Source organism: Glandiceps talaboti, chromosome 2 (assembly GCF_964340395.1).
Source record: "Glandiceps talaboti chromosome 2, keGlaTala1.1, whole genome shotgun sequence".
Lineage (NCBI taxonomy): Eukaryota > Metazoa > Hemichordata > Enteropneusta > Spengelidae > Glandiceps > Glandiceps talaboti.
In genome coordinates, this window is record NC_135550.1 from 10,917,142 (window position 1) to 10,930,929 (window position 13,788).

Sequence of the window (13,788 nt, forward strand, 5' to 3'; positions counted from 1 at the left end):
GTCTTTGCTAATGATTGGGAACCCCGGTAACAGACAAGGAAAAGTAAATATGGCAGTGTTTCCCCATCGAGTCTAAAGTAATTTTGTTTGGGACCCCAGGTAAAATGACATGGGAACCCCTTGAAAATTTTACCTACTTACTGCCCTTAGTAAAAACACTGTAATGGATTCCTTACTGTGCACAATATGTAGTCAGTATCAACTCTAAATTTTGAGACAGTCTTGGAAACAATGAACAATACTAACCTTTTCAATCAACAAAAAAAAGTGTTTTCTTTTGTATAGATTACATGCATCCCACACAAAAAGAAAGGAATTGCCAGCCAGTGTTTGTTTTACATTGTAATTTTTCCTGTAGGTGCCAAGTAAGAAAAGGGAAGTCATCATATCTTTTTGGATTGTAAAGGCAATGAGGGAGCATAATGCCATATGTGTAGAAGGACATCGTCGGTAAGTACAAGCATAACAAGGGGTGTTTTCACCAAGATTAATTTGTAACTTTGAAAGATTATAAGCTGATACACCGACTACCCTCTAATTGTAAGAAGGCAGTTAAAGTGAGTCAAAACAGTAAAAATTGTGTTTTCTTGTGGGGCACCACTTATTAAAGAGATGGATACGAGGAATACCAAATTTTGGTATGTCACAAAAAATTCGTTGAAAGTCTGTGGCATGTCAAATTGGCATACAGGGCACTATAAACACTGATCAATTGTTAAAATATGCAGTACGCAGCTCTAGATGAAGTTACAATGTACTTTACCATTCTCCTGTACAGTGGTGATCCAAAGGACGACTTCTGGGCAAGTTCCTTGATAACCAAACGAGTTGATGCACATACTCTAGAAACCAGCAGTGGTACAGTCTATAGATTGAAGGGCTATATGGATAAAGTTTTGACCCTGGATCAAGGTACAGTACAGTATAAGAAACACAAGTTTTTCTGCAATTTACTTAGAAATATAATCTTAGATCAGAGCTATGAACATTTAAGAAAATCACTCAGATACAAACTCCAATTTCAAGAATACTTAGAACAGCTAATCTTCATGTTCCTTTCTAACTACTTGTTAAGTACTTTCTGAAAACTGTTTGCAAGTAAGGTGGTCATATATAAATGTAAATTGCTATGTGTAGGTGTGGAAGACTTTATATTTGTGATATTAGAATACAGAAATGTCAACATACCAAATGTTTACTCCACCTTGCAAAACGGACAATGTAACTGCAGCGTGGGTGTGACGAGGATGTGTGTATGTGCACTATAGAGCTAGTCTATTTGTATGCGACTTAATGTTGTCCGTTTTGCAGCTCGAGCAAATGTTAGACAAGTAATGACAGATTAGAAGTAGGTTGAATTTAGTGACTTTAAAAGTTTATTTCTGTATTTTATATAGTTCTTAGCAAGGTTATGAGTGGTTTTTATTCCCCAAATCCAAATCCAAACACATAAAATATGTGTGCAATATCAGGGTTTTAGTTAGGGAGGAACCATAGCAGAGTGGGTCTAAGACGTGTCGGAAACCTCAAAGTGCATGTTTCCAGAGCTATAAGGTGTAGTAGTGTACACGTTGTTTCCACTGAATTAGCCATGTGCATCATGTGGTAAATACCTTGTAATTATAGTTTATGTATATGATTTCTCTGTAAGAACCTAAAATGAAATTGTTACAGCTATTGTATTCTTATTGTATATGTTAATATGTTTGTCTCCCTGTGGCAGGGTTTTCAAAAGAGTTTGTGCTGGCTTTTTACAAGGGATTCCCATCCAATTGGAGAGAACTAGTACAGAAGCACTATGGTCAAGCTGATAGGTATGCTTTAATTATGTTACTGTCTAAGGAGTTGATATGTAGATGTGACCAAACATGTTGTAAAAGGGTAAAATTAGGTATTTATTGGCAATTTGCCCAGTATTTTTCTTTGTTTAACCAAGGAAAATATAAGTGACCTAAGGGGCCTTGCCACTACTCGTCTAATGATTTGAGAGGACAAAACTCATAGGTAACACATGTTTACCAGCTGAATGAAGGAAAATTTTGGGGAATAATATGATTATACCTCCCCAGGCATAGTTTATAAAATGTTGGGAAAAATTATGGTGATTTTGAACGTAACTTTGGACATTTTGAGCACTTCAAGAACCAGTGATGTAGACACAGGCTTTCGTGACCACAGTATATAATCCATATTTTCTGTTCAAAGAGAACAACTTGACTTGTGCATGGTGTGATGTGTATAGTTTACCCATCATTTGTTTTCATTCGTTAATGTCAATACTTAATATTATTTTTTAAAAGCAGTGATTTGATGAAAATGGTAGAAATTTTCATATGTTTGTTTTAAATGGCATCCTTTCAAATATATTTTTTACTAAATAACAAATATGGTAGACACAGCACTACTACATGTGGTTAGAAATTCAAACCATATTTGTGCTCATTTACTCCAGGTAGATACAGCAATAAATACATTAGTTTACACAAATAACACATTTCTAACCAGGAACATTCTAGTAGTGACAGGAATCTATACTCCCTTGATAAGGCCTAAAAAAATAATTGTCTAGTTCCGTTTACCCAACCCCCACCTTGCTTTTCACTGCTGACCCAAGACTTTTTTTTTTATTACATATTTGAGAAAAAGTTAATAAAATTGCAACAATTGTGAAGTCTTACGAGAAATAGTGGATGCGGAACTGACAACTTAAAAAGACACTCTAAAACTGTTCTTCCAATCTTTACATCTGATAGGAAGAAATAAACAACACAGAGACCATTTGGAAAACAATGGAAAAACTGAAATAGACACTTGCACAGGGGAAAAAATGATAAAATAAAACAAAAAATTTACCTACCCCACCTATTCTAAAATTGAGCGTAATCGGAACCACACATTTTTTTATTAGGCCTAATCATATACATGTTTTTTTAAAGGATTTCTCACATTTTGTGCTTTTTTGAATGACCTGATAGTTATACAGATGAAGAGCAGCAAAAGGACGAGTCCAATACAGTAATGAAGGAAAAAACAAAGTCAATACCAAATGAGAAATATAGAGTCCAGTTTACAGACACATGTGTTGCTGGTGTGCAGCCAAGGATAAAAGAAGGGGGCAATACCAATAACAAAAGGAAGTCAATTCTCAAAACACCTAGGAATTCAGTACCAAATACTGCTGCTAGGTCTGCTAAAGGTAAGGAAACTAGATTAGCAAGATAAGGCAAGCTATGTGAATATGTTGATCAGTTTGGCCATGTTTGCTAAAGTGGCCTAAGCTTATTTATGTATTTGTTGTTGTTGTTGTTGTCTTTAAGGGGTTTTGCTGCATACAATTTACAAATTGCATGATCCTACGATGATTACATTCTATTTTTTTTGGCTGAAAGGTAAAGGAAAAGGTCCAGTCAGACATATTTCTGCTTTTAGTACGCATGTATTGATTACTGCTACAAAATTAACTAATCCTCTTTCTCCCAACTTGTACTTAGTTGTGTACAAAAAAAAAAAACCCTCTAGGGAGTTAAGTATGATTTCAGGAACATGATAAAATAGCATCTTGATATATATTCAACTTGGAAATCTTCTAAAGAAACCGTACTGCACTCGACATGTGTTTGACCATTTGGGATATTGCCTGCAAGTGTTAATTAAACTGGCACAACCTGAGCTTGTAAGTTCTTTACTCAAGTGAAAATACTTCAACAAAACCAGTATATTGTTAATATCAATGCATGTCTTCTATAACATTTACGATTGTCTTCTGGCATTGTTTGAACAGTTTATTTCATTGTAGAGATTACCTGAACATTTTTTTATACGTATGATAAATTATGTCACCTGATTGTTCATGGGTTATATCTTGGTACCAAGTTTGAGTTCAAGAATAGGGAACTTGCAAACCCGCCATGTTGAATGTTGCATCATGGGAAATATGATGATAAATACTAATGAATTGGTATTGTAAACAATACTGTTGCATTGTTTGCAACCACAAATGATCTATTCATCGTTACCCTGACCATTGTGGGAGGTTCATTTTATCGGTAGCTCCAGATTAGGTATTACGATAACCACAGATAATCCCATTGTCCTTTGTGTCTGAGCATGCTCAGTCTGGATTGCAAGTTCCCCATTACAAGTAGTCGTTAAGTGTGCTTTAGTATTAATAGTACAATACTGTGAGTACCTTTTTAAATACGCAGCAAAAACTACATGAATGTATGCCTAAATATGTACAAACTCTGTTTGTGTCCCTTTAATGCTTGCGATGACATCACATTTGCCACATTCTCTTGACAAATACAAAGAGTATCAAAGACAACGTATACTAAAGGTAGAAATAAGCCTGACTGCACTTCCTTTAATTTAGAAGTGTTAGAAAGTACTGTGAATGGACACATAGTGCACTGCTGTCTGTGCAGATACATTTGTATGCTTGACTATGCTTAAAGGTACGACTGCCTGGGCCCGGGACCCTATTTTGCATATGACTGACTGACTGTATGTTTGGAGGTGGAGAACTTGTGATGACTCACTGGCAAGTAATCACCAAAATATAAACATTCCCTATATCTGGGTTGTTCACATGTAAATGCTGCATATTTGAATAATCCTGAGTGACACACAATCTAAACAGCTGTTTGCCGTTGAATTTGTCTAATTTTGAAAGTTTTTTTCATTCTATGAAACAAACATTGATTTTCAACTAATTTGTGTATCAAGTTACCATCCTACGACATTCACAAACAATTTGTACACGATACATGACTGTATTTCATGGAGCACAGAAAAAATGCTGAAAACAAGCCCCAGAAGCAGTTTGAATTTCCCACATTTGCATAGATTAGCCATAATCCTCTTTATATAGGGCAGTTCTGTGTTTAATAGATACACAAATGCAACATAACTAAGTGACCATATTCTTCCACATTGTCAGCTCAACAGACTCCCTTCAAGAACTTACAAGTTTCAAGTAGAGGGCGACATATCAAACCTCCCCTTGCACACTGGGCAGGACAACGTATTGTTTACAATATAGATCGCGGCGTAGTTGATGTCTGCCAAGGTTCAGGGGACATGACACCGATCAGTACAACTCCAAGAGTTTCATTTAATGAAGTAAGTAGAATAATTGTTATTGTATATCTTATGTATTGCGTATACATGCAACCTTGCTATTGGTTCAGTCCAGGATACTTGCCATGGTAGGGGATATTCATATCAAAAACAGTATGTGCACAGGGGGCAGGAGACATATTGAAGATTTCAAAAAAAATTCTTTTTGACTACTTTTATGTAAATTCTCAAAGGGTACACATAAGGTGTTAATCCACATTAAATCATCTCTATTGAACATAAAAGTAGTCAAATGATAAATTGTGCAATTATTTACCTATGTGTCTCTCCTGCTCCCTGTGGTATGTACAGTTGTTGTCTCCATTTAAGATTGTCAGGTAAATGGACCAGTATAGATTGTATTGACCTCTAATAGAAAGTCAGGTTCAACATTCAATGCAAACGACATGTAGCATCGGCCACAGAGAAAGAATACCACCCCCAGTATTGGTAGTAGTTTGTTCCCTGTGCTACTTGTGGTTTGGTACATTATTACAGAAATGACTTGCACCTGTGCACACACATACTATAGTGGTATTTGCACTGTAGTGCAAGTCTGAAAACATTATTGCATACCTGCATGCAAATAATATGCAAACAAAGGTGGATCGTTCGTTCTACATGGTAGCGCTTAAATGCACAGTAACATTTTTATGAGAATTTATTGCTACTGCTAAACATTTGTAATAATAACAGAACCCCATTCCACATGAGTTCCAGTGTGGATACTCGGGGGCATTTGCACTTGTGCTTGCAGTGTTTTCTGCTGCGCTTTCACTCGCTGTCCTCATGAAAGTATGGCCGTAGAGAGCATGGCAAGCACTCATGCAAATACCACGCCACATTTGCACTCCTGTGTCATAGGGTTCTGTTATATTACCTTTTTATTGAACTAATCTTCAACTTTCTAATCAAGTGATTACATTGACTCTATTACAGAAAGAAGCTAGATATATGAAAAGAAATAGTGCCAAAGAGACATGGAACAAAAAAAATTTAAAAAGACCGTTGAAAACATCCAACAAAACTAAAATTAAGAAACAAAAAGAGACACGCATAGTAACAAAGCCAACAGAAAGAATTACATTCAGTAGAGAAGATCAAAGTAGTGATGATGCAAATGGTATAGATTCTAAAAGACAGAAATTGTCATTGCACAAGTTCAAGGATATCAGTCGGGACGAAAGCATGTACTCTGAAGAAGACTTGACATCCACTGATGGAAGAAGTGAAAACTATGAACGTAAGCGACATGAGAAAACAAAGAAAGCCCAGAATAAATCAACAAGAGATGTGAAACACAGTAGTATAAAGAAAACAAATATGAGAGATGAAAGTTGCGATGAAGGAGAAGATGATGAGTTTCTTGACAGGGATGAGAGCGACATTAGTGAGTATACTGCAGTGAGAAACAACTCGCTGCAGACTATGTCAGAAGCTGTAACCGAGGAGTCTACTCGGGATGAGAGCGACATTAGTGAGTATACCACAATGAGAAACAACTCGCTGCAGACTATGTCAGAAGCTGTAACTGAGGAGTCTACTCGGGATGAGAGCGACATTAGTGAGTATACCACAATGAGAAACAACTCGCTGCAGACTATGTCAGAAGCTGTAACCGAGCATTCTACTCGGGATGACCACTTAAAATGTAGAAATACCCATCGCAGTGAGAGAAGTGATTCTGTTCACAAGATTATAGTAACTAGTAAGTCAAGCAGTGGTAATAAAAGAAGAGTTATTGATGCTGTGAAGAGGATGCAGACCAAGGCAAGTGTTGCCAAAATCACGGACAGAGATGATAGTGCTGTATCCGATGAAGAACCAGCAGTTAAACGAAGGAAAGTTAAAATGAACCGTGTTACTGCTGAGGGACCTGAGGAAGAAAGAGCCAATGGAAGTAACAACAATAAAGGACAAAGACAATTGAAAAAGAGGTCTAGACAAAACAAACCATATTATTTTGTAGAAAGTACTGAGGAGGAAGAGTACGGGATGATTCAGAAAAAACGGTCAACAAAACATACTGACGCAAAACCTTCAAAATCATGGAATGCTAAAAGTGCACCATTGATAACTACAAGTCAAGATGAAAGTGATGATGATCAGCAAGTGAGAACCAGACAGACTGGTCGTACAAGACAGAGGACAAGAGAGACAAGACAAGATGAAAGTGATGATGGTCATGATCAGCAAGTGAGAACCAGACAATCTGGTCATACAAGACAGAGGACAAGGGAGAGAAGACAAGATGAAAGTGATGATGGTCATGATCAGCAAGTGAGAACAAGACCATCAAAGCAAAGGATGGGACAGTCAAGACAGATGGTAAGAGAGGCAAGTCAAGATGAAAGTGATGATGATCAACAAGTGAGAACCAGACAGTCTGGTCATGCTAGACAGAGGAAGACAATTCAAGATGAAAGTGAGGATTATGATGATGATCAGCGAGTGGGAACCAGACAGTCTGGTCGTACAAGACAGAGGATGACAAAGACAAGACAAGATGAAAGTGAGGATGATGATGATGATGAGCAAGTGAAAACTAGACAGTCTGGTCGTACAAGACAGAGGATGACAAAGACAAGACAAGATGAAAGTGAGGATGATGATGATGATGAGCAAGTGAAAACTAGACAGTCTGGTCGTACAAGACAGAGGATGACAAAGACAAGACAAGATGAAAGTGAGGATGATGATGATGATGATGATGATGATGATGATGATGATGATGATGATGATGATGATTATCAGCAAGTGAAAACTAGACAGTCTGGTCGTACAAGACAGAGGATGACAAAGACAAGACAAGATGAAAGTGAGGATGATGAGGATGATGATGATGATGATGATGATGATGATTATCAGCAAGTGAAAACTAGACAGTCTGGTCGTACAAGACAGAGGATGACAAAGACAAGACAAGATGAAAGTGATGATGATGATCATCAGCAAGTGAAAACTAGACAGTCAAGAGAGTGCATGAGGGAGACAAGACAGAGGATGAGAGAGACAAGTCAAGATGAAAGTGATGAAGATCATGATCGACAAAGGAGAAGTAGGTATTCTGGTCATGGTAAAGAACGAAATAGTAGGATACAGCAAAGTCATAGAGATGGTGCTCAAGGGAGATCCAGAGTTTCTGTCCACTCAAAAGAGTGTTCATCTGAAAGCGATGATACCATTATGCCTACTGTAAATAAGCAAAGGCGTTCCAGGAACCCTGATGATTCAAGTAAAGGAAACACAATTGATGTAATGGGAAATACTACAAACAGATCACTACCACCAAAGTCTCCACCAAAGCCATCCAAGAAAATACACAAAGAGAGGCGAAACTCTCCTAACATAATACCCAAGTCAAAGCTGTACTTCACAGCCTCACCAAGGAAGAATGGAAGCAGTCACCACGAAAAACTGAAACAAATCAAATGTGCTGAAGATTTTTGTATGGGTGAGAATGAAACAAGTAAAGGTTTGTTGGATATTCATCTGGCACATGATATTTTGGAAACTCTGTCTTCTCAGAAGTCTTATCGCAGACAGTACAAGCTGAAAGATGTCAAAGTCAGACTGAGTGATGTGCAGTTGAAACAAAATCATGATCACTATGATCTCAGTGAGGATGAACCCAGCAGAGAGGAAGTCGCTCGTGAATTACAAGAAAAAAGGAAAGCCCTCGAGAGGAGAAAAAAGAGTGGTCCAGACAAAGTTATAGTATCGACTTCGAAAGCTGAAGGAAGACAACTGAGTAAGAGTAAAAACATAAGTAAGAAAGCGACGAAACACATCGAGAGTTCAGACTACAATGATCAGCTTGAAAGGAAAAGTCGTAAAACACGCAGAAAGGTTGTGAAAGCTGGATTTGATACTGACAGTGATGATCATGTAGAGGAAGCATATACAAAGACAACAAAAAGTGCAGCGAATAAGAAACAAATATCAAACAGAAAAACGAATGATGTAAAGGGTGCTAAAAAGAAATCTCAAGGTGAAAGAGACAAGGCCAAAGATAAAGGCAAGAAAACGATGGCAGTCCCAGCTAAGAAAGGTATGTCGATTGCAAGAAAATAGAGTAGAAATAAAATTTTTTTTTTTTTGGGGGGGGGGGGGAATAACTGAATTATGGTAGAGATGATCATCAAACTGCAACGGTGTTTTTTTGTGTGCAAATTCTCCTTTATTCAAGTTTATGTTGAAAATGTTCTTGAGTATACTAATGTTGATTACACACCATGCACAAGCCTAATTCTTGTCTTTCAATAGAAAATATGGATTATATACCCTGGTTGGGCTACATCACTGGTTCTGCGGTGCTTAAAATATGAGTAAAAAATTCCAAATTCCAACTTGCCAGTATTATTTTTTTTTCGATTTTTCATAAATTATGCTTGAGAAGGTGTAATTATATCATTCCTCAGTCTGGAATTATGCATGACCAAAGGGTTTGTCACTACTTGTGTAGTGACAATGTGCCGTATACGTATACAGTGATTTTTGTTAAGGGCAGGCGGTAAGCAGGTAAAATCTACAGGGGTTCCAAAGTCAGGTTTCCCAAACAAAATTAGGGTACATTATGTGGGAAACTATGCAACTTTTACTCCTTTCCCCTTTCTGTTACTGGGGGTTTCCCAACCTTGGCAAAAAACACTGCCTTAATATGTCACTCGTATTTTCCTGAATGCCGAATAAAGAAAAATATAGCGGAATAATATCCAAATGTAATATGATATTTGTAATAGCTCGCGCAGCGGCAGCAAAGCTGCCGCGTAGTGGCTCAATGACTAGTACGCATGCGCGTCGTATATACTATGCGAAAAAATTTGGTGGTTCTCCCAGGGATGCATTGCGGCGCGCAATGACTACACATGCGCCTTCCATATACTCCGTGCTCTACTGCTAACTACGTGCATCCTCCATGCGCTACCTTATCGTCATATAAAGCATTGGCGACATAACATCACCATGCATTGCAATATTGTAGGCCTGTTGGCACGATTATCGTAACATTGTAACGAGTATCGAGGCATCGCTGTACCACTATGCACTAGGAGAAATTGTTTAATACACTATTTGGAAGTTTGACGCACGGCAGTATGTGATATGGACCACTGATGGCGTAGCCCAGTTGAATTTCCGGGTTGTGGAAGTGCGGTTTTGACATTTATATTGTCGATAATTGATTTTTGTACATGTTCTAAAAAGAATAACTGCTTCCCTATGTTTGTTGGTATAGTAACATTCCTAAATCATCGAGTTGAATTCAGAAATCGTGATGTTCGGCAACATGTCAACAAAACATTTGTCCAAAGACCAACGTACGTTGTGTATAGAGGGTCTATGATAACAACTGCATAGAGTGTTGACTTTCTTTACTTCTCGTCTATGTCAGAGAATTAGATGTCATTCAATAAAATAATTTTTTATTGTCAACACCCCTGGAAAATGACCCAAATCAAGTGTACGAACCCTGGCCCAGGCAGCCGGTCACAAATGAATCTACCCTGCGCGAGCTTATGGCCTTTGCCTAGTTATGATATTATAAGCTAATATCTGTCATCTAAGTTCCTATAATACACATGCATGTATCATGTCTTGAGGTTTTTTCTGTGGATGGAAGTTGTAACATATGACATGTTATACTGCCCTCTGGAGTCTCAGCTAGCACTAGTGAATATGTGGCCAATTTATAGGACTCGACAACAAGATTTTTATCATATAAGCTACTTCTTAAACTTGACCTTGCTGACTTTTGTCAAGACAATAACTTTCAAAATTCATGCTTTTCATGTCCAGAGGTACCAGCATTGAAAATTACCGCTGGAAAAGGGACCTTGAAGCGTAAGAAGCAAATTCGTCAGATACTGATACAGCAAAATGAGGGACATGAAGATGATTACTTTGCAGACCAAGCACCTGCTTTCAAAGTGAGTGTTTTCATTACTCCTGTAAGTTATATTATGTAAGAATAATGGTACTCATTTATAAAGCGATTGTTGTGATCATAGCTATGTACAAATTCTTGGTATGACACAGACCTTTATCGGTGCAACTGCGACTTATTCAGCTCCCTTCAAAGCATACAATCAAGCACAGCCTCTGTAAGTGTGTAGAATTAAAGCATTCAAATAGTGACATAGCAACTTCTGTCACTGACAATCATGTACAAACCGTGGCTTTGACAGAAAAATTAATTTTACATGACGTGTTAGTATTGTGCTTTTTTTTCTGTGTTTGTATTTTTCCTGACTGCCTGGTAGGTTTTATGAGAAATTCAAGGATGGCAAACAAAGTACCGTATTTGATTCTCGGTACTTGCAATAGTATTTTACCTCATGGGGGTCAAAAAAGAAGGTCGACTTATTTTCTCATGTGCCTGTATTAATGTATGTGGTTTGAGAGCGGTTTGCACCATGCTTGGGCAACAGTATGCGATCACCAATTGATGTCTGTACTAATTTAGAAGAAGAAGAAGAATGTGAAACATGTGGAGCAGAAGTACAAAATGTAATGGTGTTGACCAAGAAATCGAATGTTCGTTATTTGTATGATTCTGTTTCAGGTACCAAGACTTGATGGAGCCTAATCATTGTTTTCTATTTCCTGATTGTAATTCCTGTCATCAAATATATATCTATTCTCTCATTAAATGTTGGTTCTTCTCATTTTATTATTCACAGTTAGTCAAAGGATTAGAGTTGATTGAGGAAGAGAGTGACGATTCTGATATGTCGGCTTTTGTGTGCAATTTTCAAACTCCATCTGCAAGAATACCTAGATTGGTACCGTTCTCAGAAAAGAGAACACCTCTCACACAGAATGCTATAAGCCCTGGAATGTTGAATAGTGTCAACAGGTTAGTATGATAATAATGATATGGACATATGGCACTTTTCTACACTGAAGGACGTGGTCTTAATACTGTACAATTATTACATATACCTTTTAAAGGGGAGACACAGTGACAATGTAGGTATTTGTTGCCATTGGATTCAATTTCACTGTTTTTGTTAACTTTAGGTTTTCTGACCACTATAACAGAAAATAGGAAATCTGGCCAAACTGGCATAGTTTTTTATTTATTTATAAAATGTACACTGTATAAAGAGTTGTATCATGTATAAATGTTGTTCTACTCATTCAGAAGTCAGTTGAAAAATGTATAAAAAAATCATTTATCTCCTTCCACCACTCAAAATAGCTGATATCTCTTAACCAAGGAAAATGACTATTTAGAAACAATAACATGCTAATGCTATGTTTTGAGAATATCAAAATTGTTTTCATAAAACCCTGCACACTGGAGAGCTTTGCCAGAATTACAAGGAGCAATGTCTGAACATACAAAGAATTGCAGGATTTTCAGTGTGTTTGCAGTATTCTGTCTGCATCCTTACAATTTCTCTTTCTCTCTCTCATCTATTCACACAGGGACCAAATAGACCGATATGTCAACCGATTTAAGAATACTAAGAAGGGTACGTTATTAACACAGAAAATGTCTAAGGGCACCACAAAGGTAAGACTATTACTTGAACCATGAAGAACACTAAGTTTATAAATAACATGATAATTTATACTGGTTGAATGTTCATCAATCTGTCATTCAGTTTGATATGTCTAGAATGTATGTAAACAAAGACAAACATGTATTATTTTGCGACTGTATACTACATAAAAATATACATGAAGGGTAATCAACATGTCTACTGGTAATCATCAACATAATTCATCCGTTGTGATTGTGATCAACATTGACCAAAAATGTTCATCAGCTTGGTAAGTCATGTGAATTACACACACAAGCAGTTCAAAGTTTTAACATTTGAGCTTTCAATCTGTCTTGGTCTGCGATCCTCATCAGAATGTCAAAGTCCATAGTTACAGCTGACCACTGTGTGAATGTTTTCCTGCATAAGTGGCCACTGTTATATAGTTTATTTTGAATGAAACCTTCTGTGTTCTGTAAATTGTTATAGTTTCTCTTATTGAGAGCAAGCAAGCAAGTACTATAGCATAACAACTAAATGTACCACTTATATTTCATATGAACCCATGCACTGTTTTCTGCGTCATCTTCAGCCCCACAAGTCTGCTACTGTGTCTAGTACTTACAAGACGTCTGGTCCAGGACCTTCTCAATCTCAACTCAGTGACGCGTTTCAAGTTTATCAAAAAGACCAAAGTGATTCAGAAGAAGGAGAGCAAGATTACTACTGGTCTGATGATGAGTAATAATATATACAGATACGACATATTTTGACTTTTGTACATTGTAATTCAAGAAGTTTCTCAATCATTATAATTTCATATACTAGTACATTTCCCTAACTTGTGAGTGGGAGGTTTCTGGATACATTATGGCATAGTACTGAAACATGTAAATAGGTATAGAGTTGTTTTTTTTGGAGAGATTTCACCATGGGACATACAGTTACTGTTGTCATTACTTAGTTCAAGAGATTTCTTAATAATTACAATTTTATATACATATACTAACTTATGAGTGTGAGATTTCCAGACACGATATGGCATCGTACTGAATTGTGTATATAGGTATGGAGTTTTTTTAAGGGATGTCACCAAGGGACATACAGTTAGACCTCAAACGCAACCGTTATCCATAGAGGCAGTCATATTTACCGCTACACATAGTTCTTTGTGCATTTT